Below are 21,328 nucleotides of genomic sequence, written 5' to 3' on the forward strand. Positions count from 1 at the left end.
TTTCTTCAGCAAGTATGACTGAACCCAAAGAAAGAAAAAAAGAAATGCCTGTGCATCTTTACTGCCTTCAAGGGTCATCAGGCTACTGTTAATCAGTTGATTACTACACATTTTTTTACAGAGCACAGTGAACCCTAACCAACCAAATGAAACATGTCAAGAAAATACCGATCATAAAGGAGTCACCCTCATGAAGGGCACTTTATTCCTACTGCACCTGCCTTCTCCCTATTGCTAGGGCTTCAGTAGGACTGGAAGTGACAAGGGGAGGAGGTGTAAAGGAGAAAGTTTCTTCTATTTTGTGTTCCTGAATTTCCCTGTCTTTGGCATGACAAGCCTTACATTCAGCATTTCTGCAGCTTAAACTGCACACTTCTGAGCTGTACTCCTTCCTGCCTCTTGCTGCCATCAGGCAGAATTCAGTTTGAAAATACTTTGCAATTCTTAAATGGAGAGGCAAACTACAGGATGGATTCTTTTGTTTGTTTGGTTTGGGTTTTTTTTAATGGAGGTAAACTGGAGTACAGTTTGTTGTGAGTTTTTTGTTTTGTTTCGGTTTTGTTATTTTTTTTTTGGAGTGGAATACTCCTAGCTTGCTTTGTGTGAGGTTGTCCTGAAACACACCTGCCCTCAGATCTCACACTAACAACTTCAGGGTTTATCCTGAATTTAGGTGATTTTAAGACATTTGGCAAAGCTGATCCATTTCCCAGAGGCGAAACACAAAGAGAAAATAGAGCTGGTGGAAAAGTTATGATAGACAGATTCCCCCCCCCCCCCAATAATTACTTAGAACAATTAAACATTGTTCCTAAATGTAGAGTAAAATCTGTAAGTAGTAAGAAATTGATAAAAGTAAAAAAAAGAACTTTAAAAAATCCTTCAGGGTGTTTTGAATCCCTCCCAGAGGAGAACTGTACTTCTGTAGTATGCAGTAAATAATAATGAAATCCCAGTTGACTTCAGCTTTGGTTCTGTATCAGCAAAGAATACATGATAGGACATCCCCCTTCCCCTCCAATTCTGCAGTGAGCCATGCATAGGTTTTGGTTCTGTGTCCGTTAAAAGGTTTTTCATACTGGACTTGACCGTAACATGTCTTGGGCTAAATTTTAAGTGCTAAGAGTAGACTTCACTCCTTTGCCTTTGATATGCTAAATGTGTGAATAGGAAAACATGCCCTGTTTTTCCTCCCTTTCCTTCTCTGAAGAATCAGCAAAGACATTGTCACTGACTTTCCAGAAAACAAGAGAGCCCTATGGATGGATATGAGGATTTGCACTAAAGCATCTATTTGTTATCAATTTGTAAATTAATAAATCTTTACAAAGATTTTTCTAAAGAACTATGTTTAAGAAATGTTTATGACACGAAACCCTAAATTACTATCTGTTGCGGTTTGGCAAGAAAAAGATGTTTTGTAATTTTTCATTGTTTAAGTTTTATCTATGAATCAAATTTGTCACTAGCATAAGAAATGTGCGTATGACTTCGTTGTCTTCAATGTAGTAGCATCTGTTTAGGTTATCAGCTAATTTAGGAGCCTGAAGTTAGAAATCAAAAGCTGGGTGGGCACCTGACTGAAGCAATCTTGCTCTCAAATGCTGAACGTGTGTTGCTCTCATTTATAGCAGGAAAGGGATCAGCAAAGGTAATAACAGATAATTCTTCTATTTAGGAATACAAATAGCTTCAAAGTTTGGCCCTTATTACAAGAACTACAAAATAGACAAAATTCCTTTCAAAATAGATAAAACTATTTCTTCAAGGTTGTTCAGGTAAGGAACTCTAACCTGTACATTTTCCTCTTCAGACTATGAATATCAGATTCAGAGATGAAGCTATCATAATCCTTTGGAAAAAGAATAAAACATTGCAACCTTAAGATAATTAATAATCAACACACAAAACCCCAGAAAGGTTATGTTGATTTTGTTTTAAATAAGGAAGCACCTAAGTGACCATGCTCACACAAAAATTTGGGATTAAAGTTAGTCAGCATTTCCCACCTTGTTCCCACCTTGAGTCCAAAGAAAATTTACATGTCACTGATTTTCCTCCTTGCAACTCCCTATACAATATAACTTGTGCTATGTTCTAATAATATATCAAAATATTATATATATATATAAAATATCAAAACCCCCTGTGAATCAGTGAGGTACTTCTCTATTTATATCTAATGTCAATTAAAACAAGAAGTGGTTTTGGGACCCTTTAGAATTCCAGGTGTAAATAGGAAGAAGTCATTGCAAGGTCAAGATTTTTTAATCTTTCAGAATACAGCAAATTAATTATTTGCAAATCTTGGTTTATTATTTCATCTCCCATTTTACAATGCAAATTCAAAAGTAAACTTCCGTGTTCAAGAAAGTGAATGCTTAGAATTTATACAGTGCTTCATCAATTCAATAAAGCATGTGTAAGCATGTCAGTCCTCCTACAAACCCTGCTCTCTTAGGATATTAAAGGATTGCAAGACTGGGACATCGATGTGATTCAGTAGAATTACCTAATCCACTGCTAAAGATGAGCCATGTTTTTACCTCTTCTGTGTTTTCCAAGCTACATATATACTGACTTCACTGGGACAAGCTGTGCTCCACACTCAGCACATAGTGAAACCTCATTTATAGTAAGGAAATGAAATCAGAAACATTGACATTTGTGGAACCACTTTGGACTTACACCAGCACACCTAAACTCAGAGCTGTCCTTCCATCTACAGGTAGCTCTACCTCTGGTGCTGCAAGGAGCCCACAAACATATACAACTTCCTGACAATTTGTAGGTGTAGCCTTGCTGAACAGACAGACAGGTTGTCTTGGGGTGCACCTTGGGGTGCATTCCTGTCTTGAGTGTACCCCACTGGGGCAGGTCCTTTCCATGAAACAAAGTCTTGAAGAGCAGAAAATTAACTTTCTACAAGGGTCCTGGTATTATGCAGGTGCTTTTGCAAACATAAAAAGTGAGGAGAAGACGTGTTCGTCAGTGATGGCAGCTCTGGGTTAACTGTAACAGAACAAACAAGCAAAGAGGCAAACCTCAGCCTTGCTTCCACAGCCACCTTGGGGAAAGGCCTGACTTTGCAGCCCCCGCTTACGCAAGCTGTCCTGCGACAGGAAAAGGGACCGCTCGTGCAGGTCACTGGAACAGCTGGCCCTAATGGAGTGCTGGTGTGTGAGCACGTCTCCTCTTTGTGGTCTGTGACATGTCTCATTGGCTCCTCATCATACAGGCTGCAGCTTTACCAAATGAAAAATCCAAACCAGCAACCAAAACCATAAAACCCCAACCTGCTTTAAAACCTAAACTGAAGCAAAGCTCCTAAAATGGGTCCTAGATTCAACCACCCACAGCATACAGAGTTTAATAAATAAATTAGCAAAGCAAAAGGAGGCTGCAGCCCTAAAAACACAGTAGAATTAAACACCTATAGCCCTTAACATACCTGACAGAAGAATGTGCACATTAAAAAGAGGTTAGGAGTGATGTGTCATCACGTATGTGTCATCGGTCTTTTGGGATTTAAGTTGGGAGTTGCATCTACCTGCAGAATGGTAGTACAGCTGCATTTCTAACTGCGCCACAGGGTCTCGACCTAGCAGAACCAAGCCTCTTGCATCCACTGATGTCAAGGAGTATGAGGCAACAACCAAGAGAAGAGGTGAATAAAGGCACCATCGTAAAAGGATTTAACATTTAGCTTCCTTTTAAACCAAAGTCCTATTATATGTGTTTTTTTTTAAATGGGCTTGTAACCTGACATACGAATGTGCTACATATGACTGAACATTCAACAGGAAGACTGTTAAACATGGAAAAAAGGTAATCTGTACAACCAATCTTCAAATACTTGAAGAAAACTGCTAGAATCCTACAAACTAGTTTTAATTAAAAGCATCCAATATCTCAGCAAGCAGTGATAATTAGCTTTATTGTTGTAATTTAATATGCTACACTTCACAATCTCTGTGAATGACTCTACTTTAGAATTATTTTAATTCTATTTTTAATTTCCACCTCATCACACAGTTCAGTGTAAATAATAACTACAAATCTGAGGGGTGGTCCTTTCTGAAAACTGAAAACCAAGGGTCATAATAAGCACTTTAATGTCCTTCCATTTCTGCTTAAAAAAACAAAACAAATACCTCCAGGTCTTTTAAAGGACTGTATTAAAACAGAAAAAAGGTTAAAACTAAATGGATCAATTTCTCTCCCTCTGCACTAATTCCATATTCAGCATTTTCTACATAGTCCAGGGAGATGTTTAGTTTATTCAGTCATTTCTCTGTTCCTGCCTAGTGTAAATTCTGGTTAACTACACGAATTGACAATACAATTATGAGCATACAGTGAAATTTCAATGGAGAGCTCCTGTCTGCAAAATGAAGAAAGCACTGTAATTCAACACACAAGATTAAGAAAAGAGCTCTGCTAACAGTGCAGATGTGAAACATTTATATATCTGGCACATGTAATATTAATTTCCATGTTAGTGAACAATTGTGAGGGTGTAAAAAAAGTTGTCTCAAAGATCCTACGTAATTCTCAGTTCTTTGGGAATTCTTTTTCAAGGCACTGACAAATGACAAAAAGTGCATCTTGGATCCCATTTGTGTTTTCCATACATACTCTTCTTAGAATTCTCTGTGCTTGAGCTATATTCATGTAACAATTCATCGCTAAAGGAGATAATAAAAACAAATCCATTCTTTTACTGACTTTGTGTGCAAATTACTGGACTTGATATCATTGCAAATATGAAAAAGGTTTTTCCTTCAAGATTTTGAATTGCAACCAGAGTCATTATAAATCGTTTCCACAATATGAGAAAAATATGAAGCTAATTTTCCTAATTAAGGCCAAGTTTTATTAACTCATTAAACCCTGTCACCTTTATTCACTAAAAATCAAGCAGAAAAGTGGAATAAATTCACCATGACAAAGAAAATGCACACATTTCCATCTTATAAATAAACTGACTATAAAAGGTGAGGGGTGTAAATTAAGGCACTCAATCTAAGAACACAGCACATTCTCAAGTGGCCAAATTGAGCTCCTGGATATTTTTCCAGGGCTCTCACTCAAGAGAAGGCAAACAGCACATGAGAAACTGTGCTTTTTGTATCTATATGTATACAGGATTTAAAAAGCATAGGATGTCCTCAGCCCAGCACATCTAAATATGCAACACAGAAAACATAAAAGAATCCCTCCTACATCTAGAATTGTTATTGCCAAGTATCCTCAACAATATATCAGTAGTTAATTTGTCCAAATTATAGGAGGTTGCAGTAACTGTGCTTCATGATCACAGAATTGCTTCCTAATTTCCCTTCAAACTGTTCTGGCTGTTACGGATTATTAAAGGAAATTACCAGCCTGAATAAGCATATTAGACAATTTGTGTGATTTTCCTCCCCCTTTAAATAAACCTAAAAGTACTCATAAAATTAAAATTAATTAGCAAGTTCCTCCACACTACATATTGAGTTAACTCACTCTGCTTTTGCATATATTTTGGATCCAACCTATGATGGACAATTCCAGCTTTATATTGCAACTGCTCTGTTGTTCTCAGTGAGTTGAAACAAGCGGAAAAATGAAGCAATTCAGTGGGGAATCAGATCTCTCTTACAGAGCAAGTTTCTCTTTTACTGAGAAAGCTAGAGCAACTGGGATCAGAAGAAGAAATGTAAATCTTTCACATGAAATAAGCAAAATAACCAAAAGAAGCGGACAGTTCCCATTGCTTAAAAAATATGATCATTTCACTGTGACTGCTCATCAACACCTGCTGTCTGAATGGCCTTTTGAGGCATTTATACAAGAAGCACAAGTGTGCCATGCAGGTCCCGAACCTGCACTATCCCATCCCCATGAACTTGCAACAGCGCAAATAAAGCTAAGAACATACATGTATCTTCTCAGAACTTTTGCAGTCACTGTTGGTAATAACCTGCTTAGTGCAAAAAAACCTGTAATCTCTTCTTGTGCACCAGCTTAAAGTACGGAGGAAGGTGTGTCTTAAAGGATAAGGGTAACGCAGAAGTTGTTGCCTCATAATAACGACGCATCACAACGCACCCTGTGGTACTAACATAATTCTGTTTAAATTTAGGGAGCAAACAAAACTCTCCAAGTTGTAGTTAGGTTTATGTATTGATTACAGACATAGGGACAAAAAGCCACAGCTCACCTTGGAAGCAGTGAGTTTCCCAGCTGAAGTCTGTTCCTTTTGCTGGATAGCCACCAGGCAGATAAAACTGCAGCTACTTTGGATGAGTGGAAGATATTCAAAGTAGCCTCCCATTTAAAAACTGCCATAAAGCTGACAGGACTGAGGCTGCCTGCCTTGCTTCAGATGATATTCACACTCACATCTAAATGCTGTTCCCCTCCAGCGTTAGGACAGGGAGTAAAAATAATCCTTGGATTATAGAAAAAATGCCAGTGAGGAATAGGTCTTTTGTCTTTTGACTCTTGCACTGAGTTGCAAGCATTCAAAAGGCTTCCTAAAGAATCACAGTCCCAGAAAAAAATGAACAGAGCTCTTACCTTCCACTCCTCAAGTGACATAATGTATTCCTGGTATTCTTCTTTCTTTCTGACTGATTTTATACTTGCTGGAAAAATGGAGTTTGTCACTTGGGAGGGGAATTCCAGGGGAGCCCACTACAGTGCCAGCAGAGCATCCTGCCGTACTCTCATAACGATGAAAACTTTTTCCAAAAATCCCATTACTCCTACACTACATTCTACTACTTTACTATGTTTCTTTGGTCTAATTCTATTACTTTTAATAACAGTAGAAAGTAATGACTGGTCAAATGTAATCAAGTACATATGGAATCTTGACCAAAAAATAATAAATTCACAATGGACCCAGCTCTTCTTGCACATAAACAGAAGGAAAAAAAAAAATCGCACAAGTTTGTCAGTGGAAGTTTTCCTGACAAAGAGCCACACAATAAGCCTATGATCCATGACTTTTGATATCCTCTGGACTTTTTAAGAGAAACGTTGCCAAAATGATCTGCCAGAACAGCATAGGATTCATTATGCCCTTGTTTTCTGTTGCTGAATACAGACTGGACCCATTTCCTCGTTTTCTGCGTTAGTGTAAGAAGTACCTAAAGCTCAAATAAAATATGCCTGGAAATGTTTTTGGCTTCCTTTTGAAATTATCCAATTTTAATGATGAGGAAGAAGTTTTTGCATTGTTGTAAAACTCTGTGGATTGATTCTCCAGTACATTTCTGCATTGCTATGCAGTGGAAGTGGCAGGCAGACCAGGTTTTTGGTATTAAGGTCTACAAAGGAAAGCAAAACTACTATAGTAATGCTGAGATGGAGGCTATTGCATTTTTTTACTGTACACTGCATGTAACAAAAACGACAAAGGTATTGTTCATGCTTATGTAAGGCAACCAGCAACCAGATCATTCCTGGAGGAAGCACTGGCAGCCGGGAGCAGAGGTGAAAAGTCAGAGGTGTATGACAAGCTTGTCTCTACTGCAACTCCTGAGTATGGGACCTATTAAAAATACACCAACTCACTTTGCTCACTTGGAGTTAAGCAGCCACCCTGAGAAATACTCTGCTGGGATAAACGATGCACAAAGGAACAGTGTCTAAGCTTCTCCAGTTACTGTGGCCATGAAGGGCAAAGAAACAAGAGTCTTCTCCCCTGTCTTCCCATTATTACATTGGCCCAGAGGATCAGTGGTCTTTCTACCTCTTTAAATACCAGGGTCCACCAGTCCTTTCTGACTGAATAGGAAAGCTAGTAACAATTTCACATTACGCCTCTCATTCCTGTCATTTCACCTGGAAGTCATACCCAGTAGGTAGAGGACTCTTGCAGGTATCAGTGCATTAGGTTTGAAATCCTGGCTGTTGAGGATGACCAGCACTGGACTTCCATTGACTTCCATCTGGTCAGTCTTCTCACTCAGTGGAATAAACCTGATTTCTCCTTGGCTTTTTATGTTAAATTTACCTTAGTCATTAGGGATAAAATTTCTATTTCTATTTTCACTCTAAACTTACAGTATATCAAGTTCTGAGCTTTGTATAATTTACTCCAAAAAAAAAAAAAAAAAGAAAAAGAAAAAGAGCACACGGATAGTCACCAATATTAATATTTGTGAGAAAACCTTTAAGGCTGGATGCAAGTCTGGGTAATAGAAATGTGAACTAAGTAAACTGCAGAGCTCTGCAGTATTTTGGACACTTCCCCCCCCCCCCCCAGTTCTCCTAAGGACAGCCATGATAAGGACAACTCTCACTTTAAGAGCTCTTGGTCCTGCACTTGGTCTACCACTTAGTTTTCTTATTCCCCAGGCATCAGCTCAAAGGCTTGATGAAGGCATTAAAAGCATACAGCCATTCAACTAAACTTGGCAGAGTTTTTTTCTAGTGATTGAGGTATCTTGAGGGGGTGGAGGGCATAGGTCTGTGTAAGCATTAGATCCTGTACTTTTAATTCTGGTTTTAGACAAACATTTTTAAGTCAAAATCAAGCAGAGCATACAATATTAGAAAGAAACCTTCTGCTTGTAAGCAATGACACCTTTTGTAAAACAAATCTAGTACCAACTACTGTATGTACTGTTATATGATCCATGAAAAGATACTGGGCATCACATGAACAAGTCCATTCCCACTTTTTGGACTTACAATTTTCCTTCAGTAGAGGAAAAAAACCAAAAAATAAACAGTTACCTAAGGGCAAAAACGTGGTTTCGGCAAATTCAGAAGCAACTACATTTCATAATAGAATGTCATCTCATCCCTTCATTTTTCTATTTCACTGAGGCTCCAACACGTTAAACTATGCGATTCACCAGCAAAGGTGAGAGAGCAGTGCCACAAGCAACTCAGAATGTGCCCCTGTGCTTAGCTGATTATCCAGATAAGTCTTTCCAAGTATTTGAAAGGAATTTTAGTACCTATTTTAAATGCAGTAGATTAATATGCTTTTTCTTTACATTTCAATGATAATTTATAATGGTTTAATAGAGAGTCATACTACATGGTACTCCAGTATGCATGTGAGTTTACAATTGATGTGAGCAGTCAACCGAAACTAAACAGAGTGCGTCTTTTAAAGGATTTTGGACCTACAATGCATTACAGCTTCAAAATTTGAACGAAACTATTAAAGTCTGGCAAATAGGTTTGCTAATGGGAAACGCATGAAAAATAATCAGGGTTATATACGGGTTTATTTCATTTAGGGTTTTTTGGACAATCTAGACAGGTAAACATACAGTGTAGCTTTGGTGGCATGCAGATCTTGAAAAGAAATAAGTAGTCAGGAAGATCTAATTCTAACTTCCGATCCCAACACAAAGTCCTTTTGTAATACGCTTACACTTACATGTGTAAGCAGACTCAGTGAAAGGAAAAAAAAAAGAAAGAAAAAAAATAAGGAAAAGTAAAAGAAACAGCTATATTCCTTTACAATAATTTATACAAGCTTAAGCCAGTGGCCATACCAGCTCTAAAAATTCTTGCATCTCACAAAAATCTCAGTTTTTTGAGATAATTTGGCAATGACCACTACAACAAATTTTCTGACACGATATTATTTACTTTTAACAATGTTGAGAGCAGAATACTTTGCACAAAGTCTGGCAGCATTACCATACCTTCTAAACCAAGGTAGAAAAGTAATCCAAGTAGTAATCAGGTTTCTTCAAACACAAAATTAAAAGTTTCCTTAGAACGGACTGCTGCAGTGGGAACTCGTTTCTTCACAAACACAGTTTCTAACTATGCACATCTTCTTTAACAACGACTACGGAGCGAAACCGTCCCATCACAGAGAGGGTAACTTTGCAGAACAGGGTGAAAGAGAACCTCCAGCTGTGACAGGCTGCATGGCAAGGAGGAAAACTTCTGGTAGCACCGCTATTCGGAAGTCAGCAACTTCTCCTCTAAAGCCTTTCCCCTCAGGCGCATTGGGGCTGCTAATTTTAATATTTCCTAACAGTTTTGACAATCTCCGTATATGCCTCCCCTCTGCAAACTACGGGCGCAAGCAACTGGAACTCGGGCTTTGAATGAACCGAAGTGCTGCGGCTGACTCGAGGAGTTAAACACAACACCGGTCCGCATTTGAGTCAATGTACACCCCCTTCCCGGCCAGGTCCTCATGGCTACTCATGGCTACTCATCTCTAAAATTTCAAGGAAGCACTCAAAAACGCCTGGATTTATACACAAGCTGCGGATCAATGTTTCCAAACTAAAAAAAAAAAAAAAAAAGGTCGGCTGGGACGTAGGACGTAGAGAAGGGGAAGAAATAGATAGGATGCGATGGGATGGGAGGACAGGGACCGGGCTCCGCAGTCTCACACTTAACGCTACCGGCAACCCCTTCTGACCCGCGCACCGCAGCCGCCCGGGGCTGACCCGCCACCCCGGGGGCTGGGGCTGCTGCTTGCCCGCCCTGGAACCCCCCGCCCCGCGGTAACCTGCTACGCCGAGGCCGGGGCGGGCGGCAGCAGTGGCGGCGCCCGCTCCATGTACCTGCGCGCTGCCCCGCGGGCGGAGGCCTCGGCGCCCGGTCCCTCCCCCCCGCTCCCGCTCTCCCGCCCGCCCCGCGCGGCCCCCCCCCGCTCCGCACCCGCGCACCCCCCCCCCCCGGCGGGAAACGGGGCCGGAGTCGAGGCCGTGCCTGGGACGGCGACGGGGTCGGAGGGGCTTTACCTGGCGAGGTACCTGCTGCCGGGGCGCCCCGCCGGCTGCGCGCAGCTGGAGGCGCGGGAGAGTGGCCGGGCTCCGCACCGCCCCGCCGGGCGCTCCCGGCACCGGACTCATGCGGGTCTCCCAGCGCGGCGGGCAGCGGCCAGGCACAGCGATGCGGCCGGGAGTCACAGGGCGTCAGCTGCACACATCCACCTGTAACGCTCCAGAGCTCAGGCTAAGGGCTCAGATCATCCTCCTATACTTCAACACAGGCGTTCGCGTCCCGCGCTTTTTAAGCTCTTGAATTTAACCACCGGACCAGAACTTAAGCAACTTACTTGAAATCGGTGGCAGAGACAGTCACCGAAATGCTTACGCTTCAGACCAGGCGGCACGGCAAACCTGATGGAAATTACTCATGCTTGATAATTAAGCAGATATACACTCTGTGGAGGATCAGGATCTCTTTTTTTTTTTTTTTTTTTTTTTTCTGTGCTTCAGTTCCTCGTCTGCAAGATGAGGATAATAATACTTCCTTTCTCACATCCTATCTTTATATTTGCTCCCATATGAGAAAAAAATTAGACATAACTTTGTGCATGCTAGTAATCTCATTGACTTCAACTGGACAATTCAGAGCCAAAAAGTTAAGCAAGCACGTAAGCATTGGAAAGATCAGGAGCTTAGAACACAAGCTCTTTGAAACTGTCTACTACTTATTAAAAGTTTATACTGTACAGCAAAATTAGGTCTCCGAGGCTAAGTTGTCCTCTTTCTAGAACAGAAATGGCAGGACTATACCTGGGGATTTTTTTCATTCACTCCTTCCCTCAGAGAGGCTCTGCAGACGTGATTGCTGTGTTCTTCACAAACTAGGGTAGTATCTGGATATGTTTGAGATGAACCAGGTATACCTTGTGCTTCTCAATTTTATTTATTTTTCACACTGTGTCTTTAAAGAGATGCAGAACCCTCTTTCTACTGTAACTTATAAGTAGACTTTATGGATTTGATAGTGTTGAACTTGGAGGAAAATTTCCTTATTTTATTCCAGAAGACCCCCATGTCTTCCAGCAGGTTTGCATACAGGGATTCAAGTGCATTTGGCCAGTGGAATCACGCCCTGGCAGTAAAAAGAAAGATATTTAAAAAATATCCGCAAAAAGATCCATTAAAAGGTGCCACCATGTACTTAGCAGATAGTACCTTCCTCCAGCAAATTGCAAAGAGCTCAGCCTCAGCAGGAATGGGAATACAGGTGGTCACACCTTCTTCAAAAGCAGAAGCTGGTTAACTCAAGGGAACACAGCGACTTTCCACAGATACATGCCTTTGGATATTTTGAAGTAGAAGGACCAACACTCCACTGGGGAATGTCTCTTTCAGCAGCTGTTTGCTACTCTCCTGTGCTTCAGCTGCCATAGGGCCCCTGCGCTGCAGCACACCAAGGGGGAACTGATTTGGCATATATTTTTTTAATGCAGGTTTCACACTGCACAAGCCACGATGTCTCGTTAAACATTTGATACAAATGTTAAGGCCAGACTTGAGTTGCTAGACGTGTGTGAGCTGAGCCTGCTTAAGTCCAATCTTGCGAATTGTAAAGGATCTTCTGCTAACCACTGCATTTAGGTTTGTTAACCAGCTCGTAGGAGCTCTCTGCACTTAGTAAGATGGTGGTGGAAGATCCTTTTAATGGCTGAAGCCCTGGAGAAGGAGCAGCAGTACAGCCACGGCTAGCACTAGCTCACTGGGGCAGACTGCTCTCATGTACAGCAAGTTTCTTGCTGGGAGAACAGCAGTGGGCATTCTGAAGGGAGGTCCACTGTCCCAGTGATGCTTACCAAGCCCAGAACTACTTTGAAAAGATCTGTTAAGGGATAGTTACACATATACACTTAGGCACTCGCCCGAGGAGCCAGATTCTACAAGCCTTTTCTTGCACTATTTCTACTGACATTATTGGGAATTTTGGATAAACCAAAGTGGGTTGTAAAGGATATAAGGTAGAGACAGGTATGGCAAAAAAAAAAAAAAAAAAAAAAAAAAGAGTGGCCTTACAGTTGTCTAATTCACTGCCAGCTAAATCTTATATCAGGTGAAATCTACTTAAGACACTTTTCCATTGTTATCAGATTTACAGTGGGAAGCATCTAACAAGGCTGCATAGTGAATGGTTTCCTTCAGATTTGTTCTTAAATACAAATAGAAATTGTTAATGCAATTTCTATTGCATTGTGTATTTCTATTGCTGTGTATTATCATTTACCATTTATTCCTCTCTACAGCGGTCTTACCACCCGGAATCCTCAAAATGGTCAGCATGCCACATTCCTGCTGCTTCAGTCCATTACCAGACAGGTGCTGATAATTAAACACAAAAGTACAGCAGAAAATTTTTGCAAATTGATAGCCAATAAAAAAGTGTTAAGCACAGAGTATGCGTATTAGGTGCAACAGCTGGAGCGTGCCAGGCAGGTGCTTCTCTCTCCTTTCCACCAAAAAAATTATGTTTATTATCAGAGAATTGCCTGGGCCAGAGTTGTCCAGAGGCTTGCTGGTGGGATTGTGAATCTACTGGGTGAGTAGTTCCCATTCAGTTTGGAGAACACACAGTTCTGATCAAGATGAAGGATAGTGGAAGATTATTAGAAACATGTTGAATTTCCAGAGGCACAAAAGGGTAATGGATGTTGTCTTCTACAGCCAGAAATCTCCCTCAAACCATGCTTTCTACTATAATGCTAAGTATGAACCATGTGTTTCCCAATTCCTTATCATGGTGTTATCTCACCCTGAGAACCCCCCCCCACAGCACTATTTTGCGTCTCAAGAAGGCTCTTCACACGTTGCAAGTGCCACAAGTGCTTAAGAAAATATCATGGGCCTCACCAGTAACGGTTGGTTGGCAGCTACTTGGAAGACACATAGAAAATACAGCTTCGTTGCTCTGAGTCCACATAAGTCTAACATTTAATAGATCCTTTCCGTTGTTTAGAATCTTTGATCCATTAAACTGTAGTCTCAGATTTTTTAAACTTTAGAGAAGAACTCTGTCCACCTCTTAGTAAGCTCTAAGGCTTTTACTCAAAAGCATCTCAAAATTCCATTGGTTTCCTCTCCTGACACATCATGGGAAATATCACCACTAAAATCTTTTTTTCCCATCGGTCTGTCACATAATTTTCCTCTTTTGCGTTGTCATGCTGACTTCTCAACCACTGGTTGCAACACACTATATTTCACTTTTCTCCCAAGTTACCTTACATCGGCTTCCCACTGTCCTTTACTTGATCTCTCCCATCATTCTCGTTTCTCATTTACATGTAGCATTTCAGGCATTGCCCCTCTACACTTTTTTTCCCACATAACTTTTTTTCACCAACTGACCTCCCTGAACTCAACTACAAGTCTTCTGCTCCTCTGCAGTCTGTGTATTTTCCACTAACTTCTTTTAAATCTTTCTTTTTACAATTAGGAAGTCCCTCCTTATGGTTTTCTGTGCCTCAGCCTCTCTATTCTTTCTTTGTGAGTTTCTTACCAAGAGGCCAGAGAAACTCTTAGTGTGTTATGGAGACTAACACAAACACAAGATAAAAAATTGCTGTAACAATGCAAGGAACTGGTGGATGACAGATGATCAGGTATGTGAGAGAATAAACTACAGTTTGTCCATCACTGCTTTGTTAACTCCTTTCCTTTTAAGGAATAGTAAATACAAAGATAGGAGTTTTAGTTGTTTGTGGTTTTCTTTGTTTGTTTGTTTGTTGATTTTTATGCTAGAAGAATATTTTACAGTGAGGAAATAGAATAGGCTGAATGTGACTGCAGACATTTTTATCATCGAGGACAGGTGCATATTGTATGACTGTTGATTGACTGATGTGTAACCATGAAGTTGGAATCACATTTCCTATTCAACAAGGAGCATCTCAAGTTTTATATTGTATTTACAGTTTTTAGTGGAACTAAACACTCTGGTTATGGGTGTTCTTTGCTCTTGTATGAGAGCATACATGCACACATACACAAAACACTTGGGAAGGAGCATACCAAGGACATCATCAGTCCCACACATTCTGTCATATCACTGTTTGAAAAGCATCCCTTCTAAAATTTCCTGCTTATGGTCACATCTGGACCAAAGCTAATCACAGACCGAGGACAAATTCTGGAGCTCTCACTCACATCCAGCCTGTTGTCTCGTTTTGCTGGCTGATTGGCATTTTCACTTGGATGGCTTTAGTAACCTAAAGAATCTGTTGGAGAAACAACTGACCAGTGGGTCTCCCTACAGGACAAGTATGGCGGAGACAGGAACCAGCCACACCAGCACTCCCATTTCATAGGGTAGACACACTGTAATTATTGCTAATTATGTTTAGGTAGTGCACGGAGATGCTGGTTTATAGGTGTAATTTTATCACAAGCTGTTGCTGTCTTCTCAGGCAACATGAATTGCCTAGTCTGTTGAGCAAAATGGGGCATTCTTGATCACAGGCTAATCAGTCTTGTCAGGGACTTGGTTACATACAGTAATACCTTGGTGTCAGGGGGGAAGGACACAATTTCCTTCTACAATAAGAAAGTTCTGACTACAGGAGACTAAGGCACTAAAGTCAGCAACAGTAGCCTCAGCTGGGATAGAACTAGAGCTTCAGCTATTTTAATTGATGTCTAGTTTATGGGGTTTTTTTTGTAATTAGTTTTACATAGAACATACATAAAATTTAACTTCCATTTACATCTGGAGACAGCTACTGAAGTCCAACAGTTATTCTAGATTTCCAACAAAACTGAGAACAGAAATGCTTTAGTCAGAGTTACAAATTTAAAATTATTTGTGTGGGGAAGAGGAGACTGAGTAGAGACCTCATTGCAGTCTACAACTTCCTTGTGAGGGGAGGCAGAGGGGCAGGCACTGATCTCTTCTCTCTGGTGACCAGTGACAGGACCTGAGGGAATGTCCTGAAGTTGTGTCAGGAGAGGTTTAGGTTGGTTATTAGAAAAAGATTCTTCACACAGAGGGTGGTTGGGCACTGGAACAGGCTCCCCAGGGTCACAGCGCTAAGCCTGGACAGAGTTCAAAGAAGTGTTTGGATGATACTCCGGGCACATGGTGTGAACTCTTGGGGATGTCCTGTGCCAGGTAGGAGTTGGATTCGATGATCCTTGTGGGTCCCTTCCAACTCAGCATATTCTGTGATTCTGTGATTCTCTTACTTAAAATGCCTCAGAACAGGACCACTATCATTTCTGTACTAGTACATATCCATAGGATTCTTTGATCAGACATGAGAGAAAACATGCAGACTCCAGCACAGGGCAACAAGTACAATGAACGGACTAGAACAGCTCTCCTATGAGGAAAGGCTGCAGGAGCTAGGACTGTTCAGCCTGAAAAAGAGAAGGCTCAAGGGAATCATAGTATCTAAATACTTGATGAGAGGGAAGAAAGAAGAGGGAGCCAGGTTCTCCTCAGTGGTGCTCACTGATAGGGAAGAGACAATCGGTAATGGATATTTCACCTGAACACAAGGAAGTACTTTTTTTGTGTGTGTTCAAATATTGGAACACGTTTACCAGAGGGTAGGGTCTTCATCTGTAAAGATATTTAAAACCCAGCTGGACTTGGTCTGGGGCAACCTGCTCTGGCTGACCCTGCTTCAGCATGGTGCTTTGGTCAAGAGCCTGTGATTAGAAACATTAGATGTCTGGTTTTCAGAGATCATTAAATTTAAAAATGTTCTTCTGATTCCTTCTGATCCCTTCCAAACTTATAGCTGTACTTCAGCGTAAATTTCTCAATTTTTGTTTTGGAAAAGTGGAGTAAAACTTTTCTACATATACAAAAGGGGCTGAATTAAGAGGGTTTGTCACACTTCCTTTGGCTATCCATTGCATCTGAAATTCAAAGAATTTGGGGGTTTGGGTTTTTTCTTTACATATATTACATGGAGGTGCTACAGCTGTCTCTTTACAGGATGAATACCATGGTAGCTAGGACCTAATCTACCCAGGCAGAGATGAAGATGTTCCTGAGCCTAGACAGGTACTGGATCTATTTCAAGATTAACATTGTTAACCAGGCATTTCTTCACTAATAAAGTTGTTTAAGAGTTGACAAATGCTTCTTTTGAGGGCCTACTGCCAAAATTGATCCTACCTAAGAAAGTAGCTAGAAGTATGAAAAAGTTATAGGTTCATTTTTTCTTGGCCTTAATCTTGACTTAATAAGGAAGACATTAGAAATTGAAAATGATAATTGACTGGTAAATGGACAGCTCATCCTCTTCTTCAATTACTCATATGATTACTCCCTAAAAATTTGAATGGACAGATTCAAAAACTTAAAAGAAGATATCTGTTGGATTTTCTGGCAAAGGTTAAATGAAACAAGTCTGTTGTAATTTCAGTGTTGTCTACTAAGAAGCAGAAAGCAATGGAGAGTTGTGTTAGTGAACTGACATATTGGTCATAGAGATTTACTTTTTCATTTTCTTTTAAATCCATCTCCTAAAGTCTCCTGGCTATTTCTTTCAAATCACAAAGCTCTAATGAAGTCAGATTAGAAAGATCTAGAAGTATGTTACTCTCAATTTTCAGAAAGAATAAACTATTAATAGTACTTTTAATAAGTTTTAATAAGTTTAGACCTTTATAATAAGTGCACTTGTTTGACCCTAGAAAACAACACTGTTATCTGTGAGGTCTGTCATCTTCTACAGGCCCCACCTTGCTCAGGAGACTGTCCCTGGGTATAGCTGGTAATGAATTATAACTTCTGATACTTGCTGCACATATGTGCCAAATACCCTGAGTCTGGAGAAACACTCATTTTAAGTAAGCTTATCTTTATGCCTTCCTATGCAAACATATTTCAATATAGCTGAGAGGGTACATCTCCTCTCTGAACTATCTTATTTATAGTTAATGATGACAGGTATGTGGTCAGAGTGCCATTGTAGTCAGAGTGATCATTGTGATCTCTATCACTTGTTCAAAACCTTTTTTGTTTAATGGCACTTGAGAGTTGCTGTTAAGGAATCCGAAGGGGAGATGTCTTCTATAACAAGCAGCAATAAAGAAAGCTCTGGAGATTACTGCTGCAGTCCAAGCAAGGGGTTTGGACAGTGTTCACTGTGCAGTTTTAGTGAACCATTCAGTATCTTTGTACCACAGTTCCTTGGAGAAAATGACATAGTTAACATTTCTTTATTTCACAAGGGTATTCAGAGAACACCATAAACATTTTGAAAATTTCAGGAAGTGTGATAAAGGATTCCATTATGAGGGGATGTCTGCAGGGCAGACTGAAGCTTCTCTGCCTTCTCATCGAGCCAGACAGATGACAAGCCAGCTGTGAGCTCGTGATGTATTAACCTTAGCTGGCTGCCAGGTGCCCACCATGCCAGTCCCTCACTCCCCTTTCTCAGCAGGACAGGGGGAGACAATATGGTGAAAAAACTCATGGGTCAAGAGAAGGACACAGAGCACACTCGCCAACTACCATGATGGTGGAAACAGACTCAGTTTGGGGAAATTAATTTACTTTGTTGCCAGTTAATAACAGAAAAGGATAATAAGAAATAAGAAAACCCATCAACCTAAAAATACCTTCTATCCATCCCCTTCTTCCCAGGTTCAGCTCCGCTCCTAACACTTCTACGTTTTTCCCTGAGTGGTGCAGGAGGATGGGGAATAGGGCTTGTAGTCAGTTGATAACGCTACATCTCTGCAGCTCCTTCATCCTCACACTGTTCCCTTGCTCCAGTGAGGACTCCCTCCCATGGGAGGGAGTTTATGAACTGCTCCGTGGGTCCTTCCCATGGGCTGCAGTCTTTCAGGAACTGACTATACCTGCTTGGGTCCTCCACGGGACCTGCCAGAAAACCCGCCCCAGTGCGGACTCCTCTTCATGAGCTACATTTCATTTCCTACCAGAAGGCTGCTCCAGCATGGGCTCTCCATGAGGTGCAGCTTCCTTTGGGGTGCATCCACCTGCTGTTTCATAGGGTCCTCTATGGTCTGCAGGATAGATATCTGTTCCACTGAGAGCCTCCGTGGGCTTCAAGAGGACAATGTCCTTCACCACCATCTTATCTCTGGGCTGCAGGGGAATCTCTGCTCCAGCACCTGGAGCACCTCCCCTTCCTTCTTTAGTGGCCTTAGTGTCTGCAGGGCTGCTTCTCTCACATTTGCTCACAGCTGCTGCACAGCATTTTCAACTCTTTCTTAAAAATGTTTTACCTGAGCTGCCATCAGCACTGCTGATGGCCTCAACTTTGCCTGGCTGGAACTGGCTCTATCTGACAAGGGACAGCTCACAGAAGGCAATCCCTGCAGCTTCCCCCACTACCAGAACCTTAACATGTAGCCTGGATGCTGGCTTGAAGATACCAACACAGCTGTCTGACTCCCAGTGTAGAGCTGTTTACACCAGTGGATGCACAGCATAGGTAGGGAATATCGTGTCTGTTCCCTTCCTCCAGGTGCAGGCATACCATTTGGCAAGTAAGCAGCTTTGTAAGCCTGGGCTTCTAAAAAGCTGTATTTCAGATTATTTTTATTATTTGCATTACTGTTGCATTACCTAAAAACAAGCAGATGCTGCTCAGGGTCTAGCACTCCATCATATGTGGCAGTGTGCAAACAGTTCATGACCCATATTTAGTCGGACAATGGATCACCAGCAGCTACACACAGCTCAGGGAACCCAAGGAAGAGGTGAGATCCTATCAGGCAAGTAAATAGGCCAAGGATTAAAGCACAGAGTCACTGCAGTTGTTATCAAATTTTGTATTATTTGTATAGTTTCTGTTATCCCACAGCTAAAAATAGGTTCAAGGGAGAACATAAATTATCTGGGATAATACATAGAGACACATCCTTCCTAGCCCTGAAAGAAGAAAATGATGATTGGAAAAGAGAATGAGCAGGCTGGGGAGACTGATCAGGGATATGAAACCTTCCTAGCAGAAGTACAGTAAGTAAGTATTAGATTAAACCAAGGATGGAGAGCCTGGAGCAGATAAAACCTCCTCAAACCATATGCTAAGACAATGATGTTTTCAGCATTTTGAATGGACATGAACAGGAGAGGACAGGCTTGCATCTGACAAGGGTGGGAGACAAGGTGAAAGGTGACTGAGACACAAGGTGATGAGAATTTAAACATGAATTCCAGCTACAGGCAGGCTTAGGAAGTGTCCCACCTGGACAAAGCCATACAGGAAGGATCCACAGCTTATTCCTTAGGGGAGGATATAATAAAGGTGGTTTGAAGGGAGGGTTACTTTATTTATTCTGGTCAGAAGCAACATATATTATACATTGTTATTGTGGTGTTGATCATGTCAAGAATACACATAAACTGTGTAGCTGTCACAGCTTCTCTTTGTCCCAAGCCTGCCCCTTCCCTGGGTGTGTCCTTCATAGCAAGAGCCTCAGGAGACTCAAGATGGAGATGGGTGATATTAGGGTGAAATTAGCCATAAAGAAAACATTTAAATAAAAATGATTAAGCCAGTGTTAGAGCTATTATGAGACAGAAAAGAAATGTCAGAGAAAAAAAATGTGTACCATGACTGCCCCATTACACTATAATTAGTTTATCTTTGTATAATTTATGGTTAGCTCTATGTCAATGAATTCCAGCCAGAAGAAGCCCCTGGCCTAAAGCAAGCCTGCAAGAGAGAGGAGCCGGTGATGCCTGGATTGCACAGGATTTTTAAAGGTGTCCTGGGAACTCAGATGTGCTCCATCCTTGGAAATAAAAGGAAATATCTCATTCTTGTACAAGCTAATTGTCATTGAGCTAGTTACAAGCTAGGCACCTAAATATCTTCAGACATTTATGCTTAGATTTCCAACTTTACCTTGGTACAGGTAAATATTTTTAGGAAGAATTTGGAGTATTGTTCAGTGCTTAAATTATATAATCAGTCTAGTGGCTCTTGATAGGCATCAGCTGAGTTTAATGAAAAGTATCATTTATCTCAAGGGAGGTGAACAATTTTTCTTTTTCTGGTTCTCTAACTCCTTCTTCCCTTTAGAGACTAATATTTGACTAGAAAAATAATCATTAAGAAAGTTTATACTGTTAGATGGAAATCTAGCCCAGTTACCTGACTTAATGACACAAACATCCAGTAGTATGTATATATTGATGCCTTGAAGTGAATACCAGGATGTTTTTTCCTGTAAGGTAAATATTGATCAACACGTACAGTGTATTTTCCCTTTGGATCAATATGCCTGTTTCTTCTTAAATCGATAAGTACTTATTCTTACATAGAGGAAAAGTTTGTCTCATAATTGGATAAAAGTGGGTATATAGCAAATGAGAACACTTTTCTTGCTTGCCTCCAACAGTTGTGGGGCTCACGGTTTTAAAAAAAAAAGTCAAACTGATCATGTAAAATGCTGCATGTGAGGTTCAAAAAATACTATCACTCACATCTGCTGAGCAAAGTATAGGAAACATCCACATACATGACCCAGCTTTTAATTGGAACGATGATGCTTGCTGAACTCATCTGAAGCAGTGAATATTCCTCATTATTTTTACTGCTTTTTTGTTATTTTTAGCTTCTTGGAGCATTTCTTTCTGCATATGTTTAAAC

At 40.8% G+C, this 21,328-nt stretch overlaps 1 protein-coding gene across 10 annotated transcripts in view; it reads right to left on the bottom strand.

Moving 5' to 3' along the window:
- IKZF1 (IKAROS family zinc finger 1) overlaps window positions 1-21,328 on the bottom strand; it is a 111,559-nt gene that overhangs the window by 56,034 nt on the left and 34,197 nt on the right. Inside the window, exon 1 of one of the 10 annotated variants that reach the window (XM_032707344.1) lies at window positions 10,490-10,535. The exons of 8 other annotated variants lie outside the window; for them this stretch is intronic. The gene's annotated coding sequence lies outside the window, so the exon portion shown is untranslated. Of the gene's footprint in view, window positions 1-9,662; window positions 9,887-10,489; window positions 10,536-21,328 lie in introns of those variants that run through there. One more of the 10 variants, XM_032707338.1, reaches the window with a different exon arrangement.

This window comes from Chiroxiphia lanceolata, chromosome 1 (assembly GCF_009829145.1).
Source record: "Chiroxiphia lanceolata isolate bChiLan1 chromosome 1, bChiLan1.pri, whole genome shotgun sequence".
Taxonomy (NCBI): Eukaryota; Metazoa; Chordata; class Aves; order Passeriformes; family Pipridae; genus Chiroxiphia; species Chiroxiphia lanceolata.